At 40.3% G+C, this 15,197-nt stretch overlaps 1 long non-coding RNA gene across 1 annotated transcript in view; it reads left to right on the forward strand.

Moving 5' to 3' along the window:
* Positions 1-14,550, forward strand: part of LOC126412115 (uncharacterized) — a 38,835-nt gene extending 24,285 nt beyond the window's left edge. Inside the window, exon 3 of the long non-coding RNA XR_007575232.1 lies at positions 14,364-14,550. This is a non-coding gene — a long non-coding RNA (uncharacterized LOC126412115). The remainder of the gene's footprint in view (positions 1-14,363) is intronic.
* The last annotated feature ends 647 nt before the right edge of the window (positions 14,551-15,197 follow it).

A 15,197-nucleotide genomic window follows, 5' to 3' on the forward strand; every position in this document is an offset into this window, starting at 1 on the left:
GAAATTTTGTTGGCAAAACTTGGTTTTCTAACCTTTCCAACAATATGAACGAGTTAAAAAAGTAAAATCTTCTACCCCACCTTTTGCAAGGTACATGCTTTTTTTCTGACAGTTTCACTGCACTACAAGGAGAACGTGTTTCAGCATCTGATAGATTTCAGTTTTTTCTCCGTTTAGGGATCACTTCCGAAAAATAGCGAACTGTTTACGCATTGTCCTACATGAGGTTATTTCTGCCGCTAGTGTGGATGAGATTATAGACTGTCTGGTCGAGTATTAATCCAACAAGCAATGTAACACTACAACAAAGTTATGGCTCCTGAAACATTATTCATTTTCTTTTATGAAACACATACTTTAAGGAACACCAGGAAGGAATAATACGAGTGGGATATATATGATATACGTATACAGAGAAAAAAAGGATTAAATTTCAGAAAAATTGATGATTTATCAACAGAAAAAACTTCAAAAATTGAGTAAGTAAATAACGCGCTGGCCCACCTCTGACCCTGATGCAAACTGTTATTCATCTCTGCATTGATTGATAGAGTTATTGGATATTCTTGTGAGGGATACCGTGCCAAATCTTGTCCAACTGGCGCGTTAGATCGTCAAAATCTCAAGCTGGTTGCAGGGCCCTGCCCATAATGCTCCAAACGTTCGCAATTGGGGAGACATCCGGCGACCTTGCTAGCCGATGTAGGATTTGACAAACACAAAGACAAGCAGTAGAAACTATCGACATGTGCTGGCGAGCATCATCTTGTTGAAATGTAAGCCCAGGATGGCTTGCCTTGAAGGGCAACAAACGGCGTAGAATATCGCAGGCGTGTCACCGTGCTGGGAGAGCGCCGCAGATGACTACCAAAGAGACCTTGCTATGAAATTAAATGGCGCCTCACACCACCACCCCTGGTTGTCGTGCTGCCTGGTGAGCGACAGTCCGGCTGGTATTCCACTGCTGCCCGGGCCGTCTCCAGACACGTCATCGTTGGTCTTCGCTCAGTTAGTTAGTTAGTTGGTTAGTTGGTTGCGTGTTCCATTGGTCAATCACACGGTACGGTAGCCGTTATGATGTGGAACGTGTCAAGTGCACAAGAAATGCACATTCGTAACAAATTTTTTTTAATGTATGTATATTACAATACAGAGTTAAAGATAAATATTTCTGTTATTTACCACATTCCCTAAAATGGCACAAAATGTATATACTACATTTATAGATTTATTTATTCCTATTCAAGAATTCATCTATGGTACAGAAGGAGTTGTCAAGGAGATATGATTTCAATTTATTTTTGAAGGTATTACTGCTGTCTCTCAGACATTTTATTTCATCTGGCAATTTGTCGAAAATTTTTATAGCAGCATATTTTACCCCTTACTGCGCTAAAGATAGGTTGAGTAAAGTTTAATGTAAGTCTTTCTTTTTTCTGGTATTATAGTCATGAATGTCACTGTCGTTTTTAAACTGGTCCATGTTGTTGAGAACAAATTTCATTCGTGAGTAAATGTACTGTGAGGCTGTTTTAAGAATTCCCAATCTTTTAAAAAGATGCCTATAAGATGTATGACTGTGAACCCCACACATTATTCTAACCACTTTCTTTTGAGCAGTGAATACTTTTTGTCTAAATGTTGAGTTGCCGCAAAATATTATTCCATATGACATCAGAGAGTGAAAGTATGCAAAGTATGTTAGCTTACTAATTTCTATATCCTCAAAATTGGCAATTATTCTGATTGTAAAAGTTGCTGAACCTAGTCGCTTTAGAAGATCCAAAATAGGAATTTTTCAATAAAGATTCTCATCCATATGTATGCCCAAAAACTTAGTATGCTGTACCCTGTTTACTGACTGCTGTTGATGTGTTATGTTTATTGAAGGAACTGTACTTTTTACAAGAGAAAATTGGATGTATTGTGTTTTTTCAAAGTTTAGAACAAGCCCATTGGCACAAAACCAATTAATGACTTTTCCAAAGACTTTATTTGTATCATTTTCAGTTGGAGTTCCTTTTACTGGATCAATAATGATGATTGTATCATCAGCAAACAGTGTCATTTCAGCTTCCTGTTTCAGATAGGAAGGGAGGCTGTTCACATATATCAAGAACAGAGGGGGACCCATGATTGAACCCTGTAGCACACCTAACGTAATTTCACCCATGTTAGATGAAGTGGCAAACTTATTTAAATCACTTGAACCATATAAGGAAAGTTTTTGCTTCCTGTTCTGTAGGTATGACTTAATCCATTCATATGCTTTTCCATTTATACCATAGAATTGTAATTTCTCTAACATAATATCATGGTTCACAGAATCAAATGCTTTGGAAAATGTCACAGAAAATTCCTATTGGTGACATTTGACTATTTAAAGAGTCTATTATGTGGACAGTGAAACTGTATATTGCTGTCTCAGTGCAACAGCATTTTTGAAATCCGGACTGTGATTTACTAAGTATCCCATTACTGTTGAGATGGCTAACCACTCTTGAGTACATTACTTTCTCGAAGATTTTTGAAAATGCTGTAAGCATGGATACTGGCCGATTATTATTGACATCTGTGGTGTCCCCCTTTTTGTAGAGAGGCCTGACAATGGCATATTTTAACCTGTCCAGGAAAATACCTTGAGTTAGAGATGCATTACATATGTGATGCAGAACTTCAGCTGTAATTGCTCCACATTGTTTTAGTATCTTATTAGAGGTGTCATCTACTCGAACAGAACATTTATTTTTCAAAGATTTAATAATTTTACTTTTTTCACAAGAGGTTGTTAGGTGAAACTTAATCTAATTTTTTTTTTAAAAAAACAGACTCTTCCATGTACTGCCTGGCTTTTTCTTTTGACCCGATCGCACCAATTTTTCCTCCTAAGCTTAAGAAATGGTTGTTAAACACATTAGTTTCTTGCGTACTCTTGGTTGGGATGGTCTCATTCTCTTTAATAGTAATACTACCCACTCCAGTGGTTACTTTTCCTGTCTTCCTTCTAACATTGCATACTGACTTTATTTTATTGCCGGAGTTGTTAATTTCTTCTCTAACATACATGTTTCTTAATTTCCTTACAACCTTTCTCAGTATGTTACAATAATTTTTATAGTGTAAAACTGATTCTGCATCTTTACTAGTTCTTGCTGTCTCATACAGTTTCTTTTCTTTCTGAATACACTTTACTACCTGTAGTAATGCAAGGTTTCTTTGAAAAGTGTGTGGTGTTATATTTAGTAATTTTCTTTGGGAAACAATGTTCAAAAAGGGATATAAATTTGTCAGGAAATATGTTGCATTTATCATTACCAATGGGCTCATTATATACATCTCCACAATTAACATTTCTTAAGCTTTCTCTGGAGTGCTCTATAGATACCGGGTTGAGCGACCTCACACTTTTACTTAATGGTTTCCGAACTCTACACCCTGTCGGGTTTTTTAAGTTAATCAGTTGTGCATCATGGTCGGACAATCCACTTACCACAGGGAAAGCATGTGTTTGTTTTCCATTTTCTTTCTGTACAAATACATTATCTCAATTAGAGACGGGACTCATCACTCAAGACAGTTTTATTCCAGTCAATGAGATTCCAGTTTACAGTTTTGTATCGTCCGGTGGTACCTGTATGACTGTCAATTTGTGACCAATTTTCATTATTCTTACGTGCTGCGTAGTTCTTTTGTCTTAGAATCTGCGTGCAAAAAAAAAAAAAAATCACAACACCAAGAACGAGTTGTGCGACGTAAACCAAAGTTGGTAGGCGTGTTTCTACATCTGAAAGATGATGGCTACTCAACTTTAGCGCCAATAGCATAATAGCGGCACTAGTAGCGCAGCTATGAGAAAGCAAATCAGGTGTGCATTAAATACATGCTGTAACAATAGCGGGCGTTGGTTACCTGTGAGGTTGGGCGTCGTAAGTTGATGTTAGTCAGGAATGCCTTCAAGGCAACAAAGACATCATTACCAACACCTCACTGAGTTTAAACGAGGTCGTGTAATACGGCTACGAGAAGCTGGATGTTCCTTCTACGATATTGCAGAAATACTTGGGAGAAATGTTGCCACTGTACATGGTTGCTGAAAACGGTGATCACGTGGCCCCACCGAGAGGGGCTACCATCGTGTTCTACGTGTCGCTCTGGCCCATCGTACTGCATCTGCAGCAGCTGGCTCTATAGTCGCACAACGAACTGTTACAAATCGGTTACTTCAAGGACAGCTCTGAGCCAGATGCCCTGTAGAATTCATTCTACTGACCCCAAACCACCGCCTTTTGCGGCTTGAGTGGTGTCAAGCGAGAGCTCATTGGAGGGCAGGGTGGAAGTCAGTTTTCTGATCAACGCTGGTTCTGCCTCGGTGCCAGTGACTGGCGTGTGTTTGTTAGAACGAGGCTATTTCAGGTCCTGCAACTAACCTGTCTGTGAGCTAGAAACACTGTATCTACACCTGATGATATGATCTTTGGTGCGATTTCGTACGACAGCAGGAGCACTCTCTTGGTTATTCCACGCACCCTGATTGTAAATCTGAGCGTCAGTCTGGGGAATCGACCTGCTGTGAGGCCACTCATGAACTGCAATACAGGGGGTGTCTTCCAACTGGATAACGCTTGCTCACCTACTGCTGTTGTAATTCACGCGGTCTCTTGAGAGTCGACATGTTGCCTTGGCTTGCTCGATCACCTGATCTATCACCAATCGATCACATATGGGGCATCGTCGAACGACAATTACAGCGTCATCTACAACCAGCATTAACCACTCGGGTGTTAACTGACCGAGTGCATCAGGCACGGAACTCCATCGCAGAAGCTGACATCCGCACGTTTGTATTCAACATCCTGGTGGTTACACCAGTTATATACCTTCCAGCACTTCACATTTGCAATGGCTTTCCCCGCGCTTGCGTTAACCTGTGATATTGCAATTTTTTATTTATTTATTTTTGAGCCTTTCCTCATTACAGAGGCTTATCTCCAACATAATAATTTACTTGGAAATTACAATACAAACAATAAATGTTCTTAAACTATCCTCTCAAAATATTTCTCCAGGTGTTTCGATCTAGCGTGTCCTCTTCCTTTGCGCCCATTCTCCTCATTGTGTGCTGTACATTTTGGAGCCAGGTGGTCACAGGTCGTCCTCTTCTTCTTCTCCCCTCCGGTTCCCACTCCAGTATCAATTTTGGTATTCTGGCTTCCTCCATTCGTCGTACATGCCCGTACCACTGTAATTTCTTCCTATCCATTACGTCATATATTCTTTCTTTTATTTCCATTCTCCTTATTACTTCGGTGTTCCTTATCTTTTCATTCCTGGAGATTCTTGCCGATCTTCTCCAAAAGTCCATCACTAGAGCTTGTAATTTTTTAATGTGCTTCATGTTAATTGTCCAGGTCTCCGTTCCATACACAACCACACTCTCTAATATGGATTTGTATATTAATTTTTTAGTTCTGCTCATTACATTCCTGCTCCATAAGACTGAGTTAAGCATCCGAATGACCCTCCGTCCGCTACTAATTCTTTTATTGATTTCTGACTCTGATTTTCCCTCGATTTCTAAAATGGATCCCAAATAACAGAAAGTGTTTATCTTTTTGATTTTCTTTCCTTCAATGTATAGCTCATCTAAATCATTAGTCAAGTATTCTGTTTTTTGGTAATTAATCTTCAAACCCCAAGTTTTGTATGCTACTGCTAGTTGATTAGCATCCTCCCCATTTTGTGCTACGACTACTTGATCATCAGCAAATAATAAATGATGTAGGTAAACTCCATCTCTTATTTCTAATCCCATACTATTACATTTACGAGACCATGTTCTAAGGCTAATATCTATATAGATTTTAAATAATGATGGTGACATGGGACAGCCCTGTAAAAGGCCTTTGCTTGTTCTAAATTTCTGTGAAAGTTTATTACCAACTTTCACTTGGCAAATGTTATCTTTATACATCTGTTGTATTATTTTAATCAAGGAAGGGTTTATGTTTGCCATATGTAGTGCTCTCCAAAGTAATTTTCTTGGAACAGTATCATACGCTTTTTCTAGATCTACGAAAATTAATCCTAAATTTTTTGATTTTTCCCTATGTTTTTCCAAAATCTGTCGTAATGTGAAAATATGGTCTACACATGATCTCCCAGCCGTGAATCCACATTGTTCTTCTTGGGTTCTAAAATTTTTTTCCAGTTTGTTTTGAATTACTTTCGCAAAAATTCTCATTAATGTGTTTGTAACAGAAATTCCTCGACAGTTTGAACAAATTTTGCGATCCCCTTTCTTAAATATTGTATTAATGTAACATAGCTTCATCTCATTGGGTATTGAATCTCCATGTATCATTTTGTTGAAGAGCTGTGTTATCAGTTTCACAATTTTGTCACCACCATATTTCAGACACTCCAGATTGATATTGCCTGGTCCCGGTGATTTACCATTCTTTCCTGTTCTCAACGCCTGAAGTACTTCATTTTTTAAATCTGGAACTCATCATCTTCATGTCCTTTATCTTCCCCTGTTCCTTCTTCTAGATATTCTTCTCTGTCCTCATTTATTAATTTTTGGAAATACTCTTCCCATTCCTTTTATGTTATCAGTTGGAGATTAGTTTTGCTTTTTGTATCCTGTCGAAGCCCTTTCAATACTGACCAAGCTTCATTTGCTCTCCCAAATCCTAATTTGCTATTCACCTTGGCACATGTTCTTTCCCATGCTTCATTTTTTGCCATCCTTATTTTTTTCATCACTTCATTCTTCTTTTCCTTGTATATTGACCTTGTTTCTTCTGATTTATCATACAACCACTGAAGGAACGCATTTCGTTTTTCTCTAACAAGGACCTCTAGTTCCTCTGACCACCACTCTCCTGCACGGTTGTGGTTGCTATCTTTTTTACGCAACACCTCTGTTGCTATGATTTTCACATTAGCTTTTATATAGTCATATATTTCCTCTGTACTTCCTTCAAATGATTCAACCAGTTTCCTTTCCATCCTGGCCGCAAAGAGTGTTCTGATACTTTCGTCTTGTAGGCTGTCAATATTAAAAGGTAAATGTACATCTTTCTCAGTCTGGTTCGTTTTATTTATGTTACTTGTATCACTCCGTGCATTCTTCCATGGCCAGAAAGACTTCATTTTAACTAGATAGTGGTCTGATCCACACTGGGCTCCTCTATAAGATCTGACATCTACTGCTTTGAAACTACTTGTTTGCCTAATGATAATATAATATATTATAGAACGAAGTTCTTCGGTGCTCTGTTGCCAAGTATATTTATGAATGTCCTTATGTTTGAAAAATGTGTTGGTAATTTTTAGATCAAATTGTTCACAAATTGCAATCAATCGTTCCCCATTGTCATTATATTCGTCCTCCCCGTGTTTTCCTACTATTGTACAAGATTCTCTAATTCCTACCCTTCCATTCAGATCTCCCATGATAATCAGTTCCTTTCTTCTTGGGATTTTTTCAATAGTCTCCCTGAGGGTGTCCCAAAATATATCTTTCTCCTTATCTTTTGTGTCGTTCGTGGGTGCATATACGCCAATAATCACAACTTCCCTAGCAAATAATGTCATTTCAACAGTTATAATACGTTGATTGATGAATGTCCAATTTGTGATTCTTTCTTTCCATGATTTCTTTATCATAATGGAGACTCCTGCTTTGGCTCTTACTGCTTTTGATACCCCACTCCAGATATGTATATAATTATCCAGTTCTTCTTCTCCTTGGTCTTTCTTCTTTGTTTCAGAGAGTACGACAATATCGATGTTGAACATGTCAAGTTCTGCAGGGAGTAAATTTATTTTAGTGGAAATACCTTGCACATTCCAGCATCCAAACATAATTTTCCGTTTCCCATTGCCAGTTCGCCGTCCAAAGTTCCAATTTTTCCGAGGCATATTATTAGGTTTTTTAGCATTTTTATGTTTTTATGTGAGTGAGGAGCTGGCCCACTGCACAACCCCCAACCCGGAGGACCAGGTAATTTTTACTCAAGGTTTTCTTCCTTTAGCCTTTGATAAGCCAATATCATACTATAAGGCAGCAGTTGCTAGTTTTGGTCCACCCCGGGTATTTTATTTCCCCGGTACCCACCATATCTAGTGAGTATTCCCCTATCCGCCACCTGGGGAGGCGCCCGATGGTAGACCAGCAAACTCCACACGGGTACTGCAATTTTTATTATTTAAATATGTCACTTAGACAAATGTATTCCCGAAATTTCATTACTCTATTTAGTTATCTTTTGGTGTTGCGATTTTGTTCGCCAGTGTATATTCACAGACCATGTATATTTTTAAAAAAATTTACAGCCTTTGTCCATCTGGACGTTTCTTAGCATAGCACTGAAGTCAATCGATAAAGAACTTTTCGAGACTTTAGCTAACAATAGTTTCCTTTTACGTACACTGATCAGCCAGAACATTATGACCACCGACCTGCTATCGATATAAACCCGTCCAGGTGATAGCAGCGGCACCTGGCTAGGCTGCTAGTCAGACACACGCACAATGGATTCAATATCAGTGTCTACTGTCCGGTTTGCAGGATAGGGAAGGAGCGTGATCTATTTGAGTTTCACCGAGGCAGGTTGTATTGGCCCAGAGGTTTGGCACGAGCATTTCGGAAACTGCACGACTTGTCGGGGGTTTGAGGAGTGCTATGGTGAGTGTCTTCAACAGGTGGCGAAACCAAGCCGAAACCACGTCCAAATGTCGTGGTGTTGGGCACCCACCCCTCATTATAGATGTCGGATGTTGTAGTCTGCGCAGACGGGTAAAACAGGACAGCTCGAGAACTGTAACGGAAATAACATCAGACTTTAGTGCTGGACAAAGTACAAGAGTGTCTGAACACCCAGTGCGCCAAACACTGCTAACGCTGGGCCTCCGAATCCTGATACCTTCTTCATCATGCCAATGAGAGGGCGCGAATCGTCGCCTTCCAGACGAAAAGCTCCTTGACACCTTATGACTGGACATAGACAAGCTGACGGAGCTCCATTATCGTCTGGAGAACATTCACATGAGCACCTACGGGTCCAGCATAGCCCGTGCGAGGTATCATGACTGCCAAGAGTATCGAACACTGGTTGCAGACCATCTATACCTCTTCATGAGGATCATGTTTCCCAACAGTAGTGGCATTTTTCAGCAAGATAATACGTCATGTTACAAGGCCGGGAGTGTGATGGAGTAGTTCGATGGACACAGAGGTGGGTTCCAATTGATATGCTTGCGCCCCAATTCGCCAGTTCTGAACCCAGCCGAACACACCTGGGATGTGACTGAACGTGACGTCGGAGATCAATGCTCCCCTTCGCGGAATTCACGGTAATTAGGTGACTTGTATGTGCGGATGTGGTGCTGACTCCCTCCAGTGACCTATCAAGGTGTCATTACTTGGATGCCACGACGCTTCGCCGCTGTTTTCTGTGCCAACAGGCTATTACGTAGGTGGTCATAATGTTCTGGCTGATCAGTATATAGATATGCACACACACACACACACACACATACACACACACACACACACACACACACATACACACACACACACACACACACACACACATACACACACACACACTTTTTTTGGGTCATCAGTCTTCTGACTGGTTTGATGCAGCCTGCCATGAATTCCTCTCTTGTGCCAACCTCTTCATCTCAGAGAAGCACCTGCAACTTACGTCCTCAATTATTTGCTGGAAGTATTCCAATATCTGTATTCCTCTACAGTTTTTGCCCTCTACAGCTCCCTCTAGTCCCATGGAAGTCATTCCCTGATGTTTTAACTGATGTCCTACAATCCTGTCCCTCCTCCTTGTCAGTATTTTCCACATATTCCTTTCCTCTCCGATTCCATATAGAACCTCCTCATTTCTTACCTTATCAGTCCACCTAATTTTCAACATTCGTCTGTAGCATCACATCTCAAATGCTTCGATTCTCTTTTGTTCCGGTTTTTCCACAGTCCATGTTTCAGTACCATACAATGCAGTGCTCCAAACGTACCTCCTCCGAAAATTTTTTCCTGAAATAAAGGCCTGTGTTTGATATTAGAAGACTTCTCTTGGCCACGAATGTCTTTGCTGCCTATACAGCAGAATTCCTTAATTTCATTTACTTCGTTACCATCAATCTTGGTGTTAAGTTTCTCGCTGTTCTCATTTCTACTACTTCTCATTTCTTTCGTCTTTCTTTGATTTACTGTCAATCCATGTTCTGTACTTATTAGACTGTCCATTCCATTCAGCAGATCTGTAAGTCTTCTTCACTTTGACTTAGAATAGCAATGTCATCAGCGAACCGTATCACTGATATCCTTTCACCTTGAATTTTAATTCCACTCCTGAACCTTTCTTTTCTTTCCATCATTGCTTCTTCGATGTACAGACTGTACAGTAGGGGTGAAGATTACATCCCTGTCTTACATCCTGTTGTCAGGGTGTGAATGGAGGAGAATTTGCGGAGTTGCTACGTAGGTTGTAGCATTTTAATTTATTCAGACAGCCAAGCAGCCCTGAAAGCACTGGCAGCTTCTGCAACAAGATCAAAGATCGTGGCAGAATACCACAAAGTCCTTGTGGAGCTAGGGAAAAGCAATAGGATAAACCTATTGTGGGTCCCTGGTCACTCAGGGATTAGTGGTAATGAGCAAGCCGATAGGTTGGCCAGTATGGCAGCGATAACACCATTTATTGAGCGAGAACCTGTCCTAACAATCACCAAGGCGATGATCAAAATAAAACTACGAGATTGGACAAGGAAACAACATGTAGAATATTGGGCTAAGGTCAAAAACCAAAAACCTGGCAAGGTATTGATGCCGAAGCCATATTCTAAGAGAAGTCTCTCAATCCTGGGCTTGAACAGGAGAGGAATGAAACTCATGGTAGGACTATTGGCAGACCATGGGAATTTCAAAAAAACACCTACATACAATGGGGATAACAGAAGAAGACCCCAAATATAGGATGCGTGGTGTGGGCGAGGAAACCGCATCACATTTGATATTCGAATGCGAGGCATTGGAGATTAAAAGACACAGAATATTTGGATCAGCCAGACCTGAAGAAACTGTGTCTACCAAAGCACAGGTAAAGGATCTTCTTGCACTGTTCAGGGGCATTGGTTGGCTTTACTAGAAACACAGGGAATGATACCGAACAATAAACTCTGTTTCGGTGCGGGCAGTAGCGGGCTTGACCAATGTTGTGTTTGCTTGCCTGGTAAAATCAAATCAAATCAAAGAGCACAGTCTTTATTCCAGCTTATATGTCACAAGAATTTATCTTGGTTGGCTGCTCAGTGTAAATCACTGTAAAATAAAAATGTCCAAACCGTTCCTTATTTCCACACTATTGAAACAACTCTTCTTTTCACAATCCAAAGAACTTTTCCGAAAATTGCTGCATACTCCCGACTTCCCGTCTTAGACATCCCACAACCCTCCTTGAACAACTGCTCATCTATCGTCTCCTTTTCGATCGTCAAAACTTTTACAGAGACAATTTTTTCTACTGGGCCTAAGCTTCCAGAATTACTTAGACAATACTCACAGGTACCGTGCGAATAATATTACAGCTCAAAATAATAACATCAGTTTACATAACACGTTCAAATTACATGTTAATATACATAAATCACAAGACCGCTGATGCTGTGTTCGATCTGTTGCTCTTTACGAGGTATCGACCTTGTGAAACATTGTCACAGGAATACCAAAGAGAGGGGCAAAATGTATTGGTCATATAATGTCGGTTGCACTCTCGGTGTTCGCTCACGCCACAGCCACGCACGTTCTGTATGCGAGAATACGCACACCGACAACGATGAAACTCATTATTATTAATGTTTAAAGCTTTACGAGTGATTGCACTACCTCAGATTAAGGAACGTTTCAACTAAACTGTGCTTTGATCAACAAGTGGTGTAGAAAGTTATTGTCATCGAAACGAGTGACGTTTGGACATGGTGATACTCATTATGGACTGGGTTAACTGAATTACAGAATCGTATTCTTCTTTTGTAAGCTTTCGCAAGACAGTATTGATTGCGAACTGTGGACTTCGTTTTGTGCCACATTGAAAGACATAATTATCTTCGCCATTAGACTGTGACTTTCAGGTACAGTAGGTGCTAATCAGGTCCAGTGCGCTATTATATTTTCGTAGTTGACAAATTGGATACTGTTACTAATAATCAAATTTTGTGAAGAATAAATGTTTGTATTAATGCAATCTAAATGGTGGTGTCGTGAACATTTTTGAGCAAACACCATCCCACACTCATTTAGACTTGCAGCTTCAACGTGATCGAGGGTGCGCTAAGGAAGAGACTACGAAAACCGGATCAGTATCGCTGCAAGGAGACTTCAGTTTATACATACATTGATAAATGATTGATGATGATGATTGATGAAGATAGACAGAAGAAGATAGAAAGATGTGTATTAAATCTGAAACGGGTCCAGTCATGTTCTCAAGGAACTGCAGTGAAATTACAAAGTTTGTGTCAATCATAACGTGAATTTCAGATGTTTCACACACTACAGTTGGGAAAATTAGCAAAATATGAATCACCTAGTTTAACGCGGAGACTGTAAAAATGTGTGTCACCAAAGCCTCATTGTAACCGAGCGAGGTGGCGTAGCGGTTAGCACAGTGGACTCGCATTCGGAAGCACGACGGTTCAATCCCGCGTCCGGTCATCCTGATTTAAGTTTTCCGCGATTTCCCTAAATCGCTCCAGGCAAATGCCGGGATGGTTCCTTTGAAAGGGCGCGGCCGATTTCCTTGCCCGTCCTTCCCCAATCCGATGAGACGGATGACCTCGCTGTTTGGTCTGTTTCCTCCAAACAACCCGGCCCAACGCCTCAATGTAAGACTTTCACTGTCATACACATACTTTGTTAGCTCATGTCCCTCATATCCATACGTCTACTTTCAAACTAGAAATTTTCTTTTGACAATTGCTTAGAGCATTAATGATGTGACTGTTAGGGATTCTGATTGACAGAAATATCCGAAGATATTTCTGTCGAATTTGTTTAAACTTTGCTACCATTCTTCTATGTGCTCTTTCTTGCCGTTTCAGTACTACTTACTGAGCCGTGGCGCGGCTGGTGCCAGTGTTCTAGCACTTAGAATGGCATCGCTGCCATCGATTATAGGGTCACAATCTTTGCTTTCCACGATTGAGGCCGGTGGTCGGGTGGTTAACGGAGAGAGAAAAGAGACAGCGGAGTGGATATTCGCAGGGTCGGAGGTGGCTTGTTAACGCCTGTGGTACGATACCTGTACGCTATGGGCAGGGTCAGCGAGAGATCCCGGCAGTAACTTGATGGGACCTCGGGTTTGGTATCGCGTTGGTGCACCGTTTTGTTTTGGAACTTCTCTGCTGCGAGGGCTTGTATAGGTTCTTGTTACTGGCCATTGAAATTGAGATGTGTCTATGGCGTGACGGAGGAAATGTGTGGTGCTCGCCGCTGTCGCTGTTGCATGTGAAAACGCTTCGTCTGCCTTGTGGCTGTGCAGGAAATTATGTGAAGTAAACAGCTGATAACCACGGCGACGTCTTCCTCTCACGCGTTGTTGAATATATTTCGGAATTACTGGATGGGGAAGACATCTCACGTGTAAAGCAAATGAAGCCATTTGCGATACTGTTTTATTCTGCTGAAATCTGTGTCAGTTATATGTGCATTTATATGCCCTTCTTTAGTTGCAGAAGTTATAGAATTGTGTAAACAGAGAGGTATGTGGAAAGGGATGTAAAGTTGAAACCCTTCCAATAAGTGAATACACTCACTCTCTGTATTACTAAAGGTGGCTTTCGATACCAGCACCTACCTTGGGTAATAAGTGTTATTCAGAGGTTGTCATGGTACTGTAAGTAATTATTATACACAAATTGTTTATTCTGATTATACTAAATTGGAGATGTAAGGTCGGTTGTGTGCCGCTGTAAATTAATATTGTCTCCTCTATGTGGCAGCCTAGTATTGTCAGTGGCTTCAATCATTATTCCTGTCATATTTCGAGTTTTGTATTAGCGGGTTTGCTGAAGCTGACACTGTTGAGGTGTAAGACCTATAAACAGGCAAGTCAAACTGAGTCTTCTATGAGCTCAAGACGATATTCTATTACGTGGTACCTTAGTTTGTTATAGGTTAGAAGTATTTTAGGTATTATTAATATTCTGCTGTTTGTTATGTCTAAAGAGGAGCTAGTTCTGTGAAATAGTCGTTTATATTTTGTTAGTGTGTTACGCGTTGTGCCTTTTCATGTTAATTGTTTTAAAAAAAGCTATAAATGACTCTGTGTGTGTTGCAGGTAGCTGAAACTGACATGTTCACGGGGATAGCGTCCCGACGGGGTTGATAGTGGCCCTTTTTACTACGGTACATCCGGCTATATTCCTTCAGTCCATTTGTCTCGCTTATATAGTTACTACGTTTGTCGAGTGGAATTAGGGCTTACTGTAATCACCTTATATGTTGAAGTATCTCTCTTGCCTGGGTGCGAACCTTCGTGAATATAGTCGTATTATCATCTGTAAAGATTGATAGTGTTATTCATTTGTTCTCGTCACATGTATGATTATTTATCTTGTTATATTTAATGTCAGTAAAATATAAGTGTTAGCGAGGTCCGAATTGAGACGTTGTATTCTCCTCTTGTGGAAACAAATTTAAGTGATTTTATTCCTTTTTTAAGTAGCTTTTAGGTGCGTACATTTTGCCTCCGTGTTAACTGTTTTTATGGCTTCCACGTTAATTAAAATTACAATAAAGGTAAATTTGGCAACGGAGGGTTTCATGTATTTATTAGTTGCTAAGTGGATTCTAAGTTAAGTGCACGAACCCTACCACTTACTATTTAATAGTAACTACGTCGACTGTAACTATTTGGTGCATATAACACACTTCATCTGTAATTCGACATTGGACTCTTGCCTTCTGCTACTTGTGTACGACGTTATGGGGAGCGAGGTAAATAATCAAAATTGTCGGTGCTCTGTTACATGACACTTAAACTGTCTGTGCGCGGTTTACATCTACCTTCTCTGTTTACCAGAGCCTGAAAACTATTAGTGCGGTCAGCCAGAAAGCGATGGGAACATACTCATCATAATTTGCAGTGTGAAAGTCCATATTACTCTTTGTG

This window comes from Schistocerca serialis, chromosome 7, assembly GCF_023864345.2.
Source record: "Schistocerca serialis cubense isolate TAMUIC-IGC-003099 chromosome 7, iqSchSeri2.2, whole genome shotgun sequence".
In the NCBI taxonomy this organism is placed as follows: domain Eukaryota; kingdom Metazoa; phylum Arthropoda; class Insecta; order Orthoptera; family Acrididae; genus Schistocerca; species Schistocerca serialis.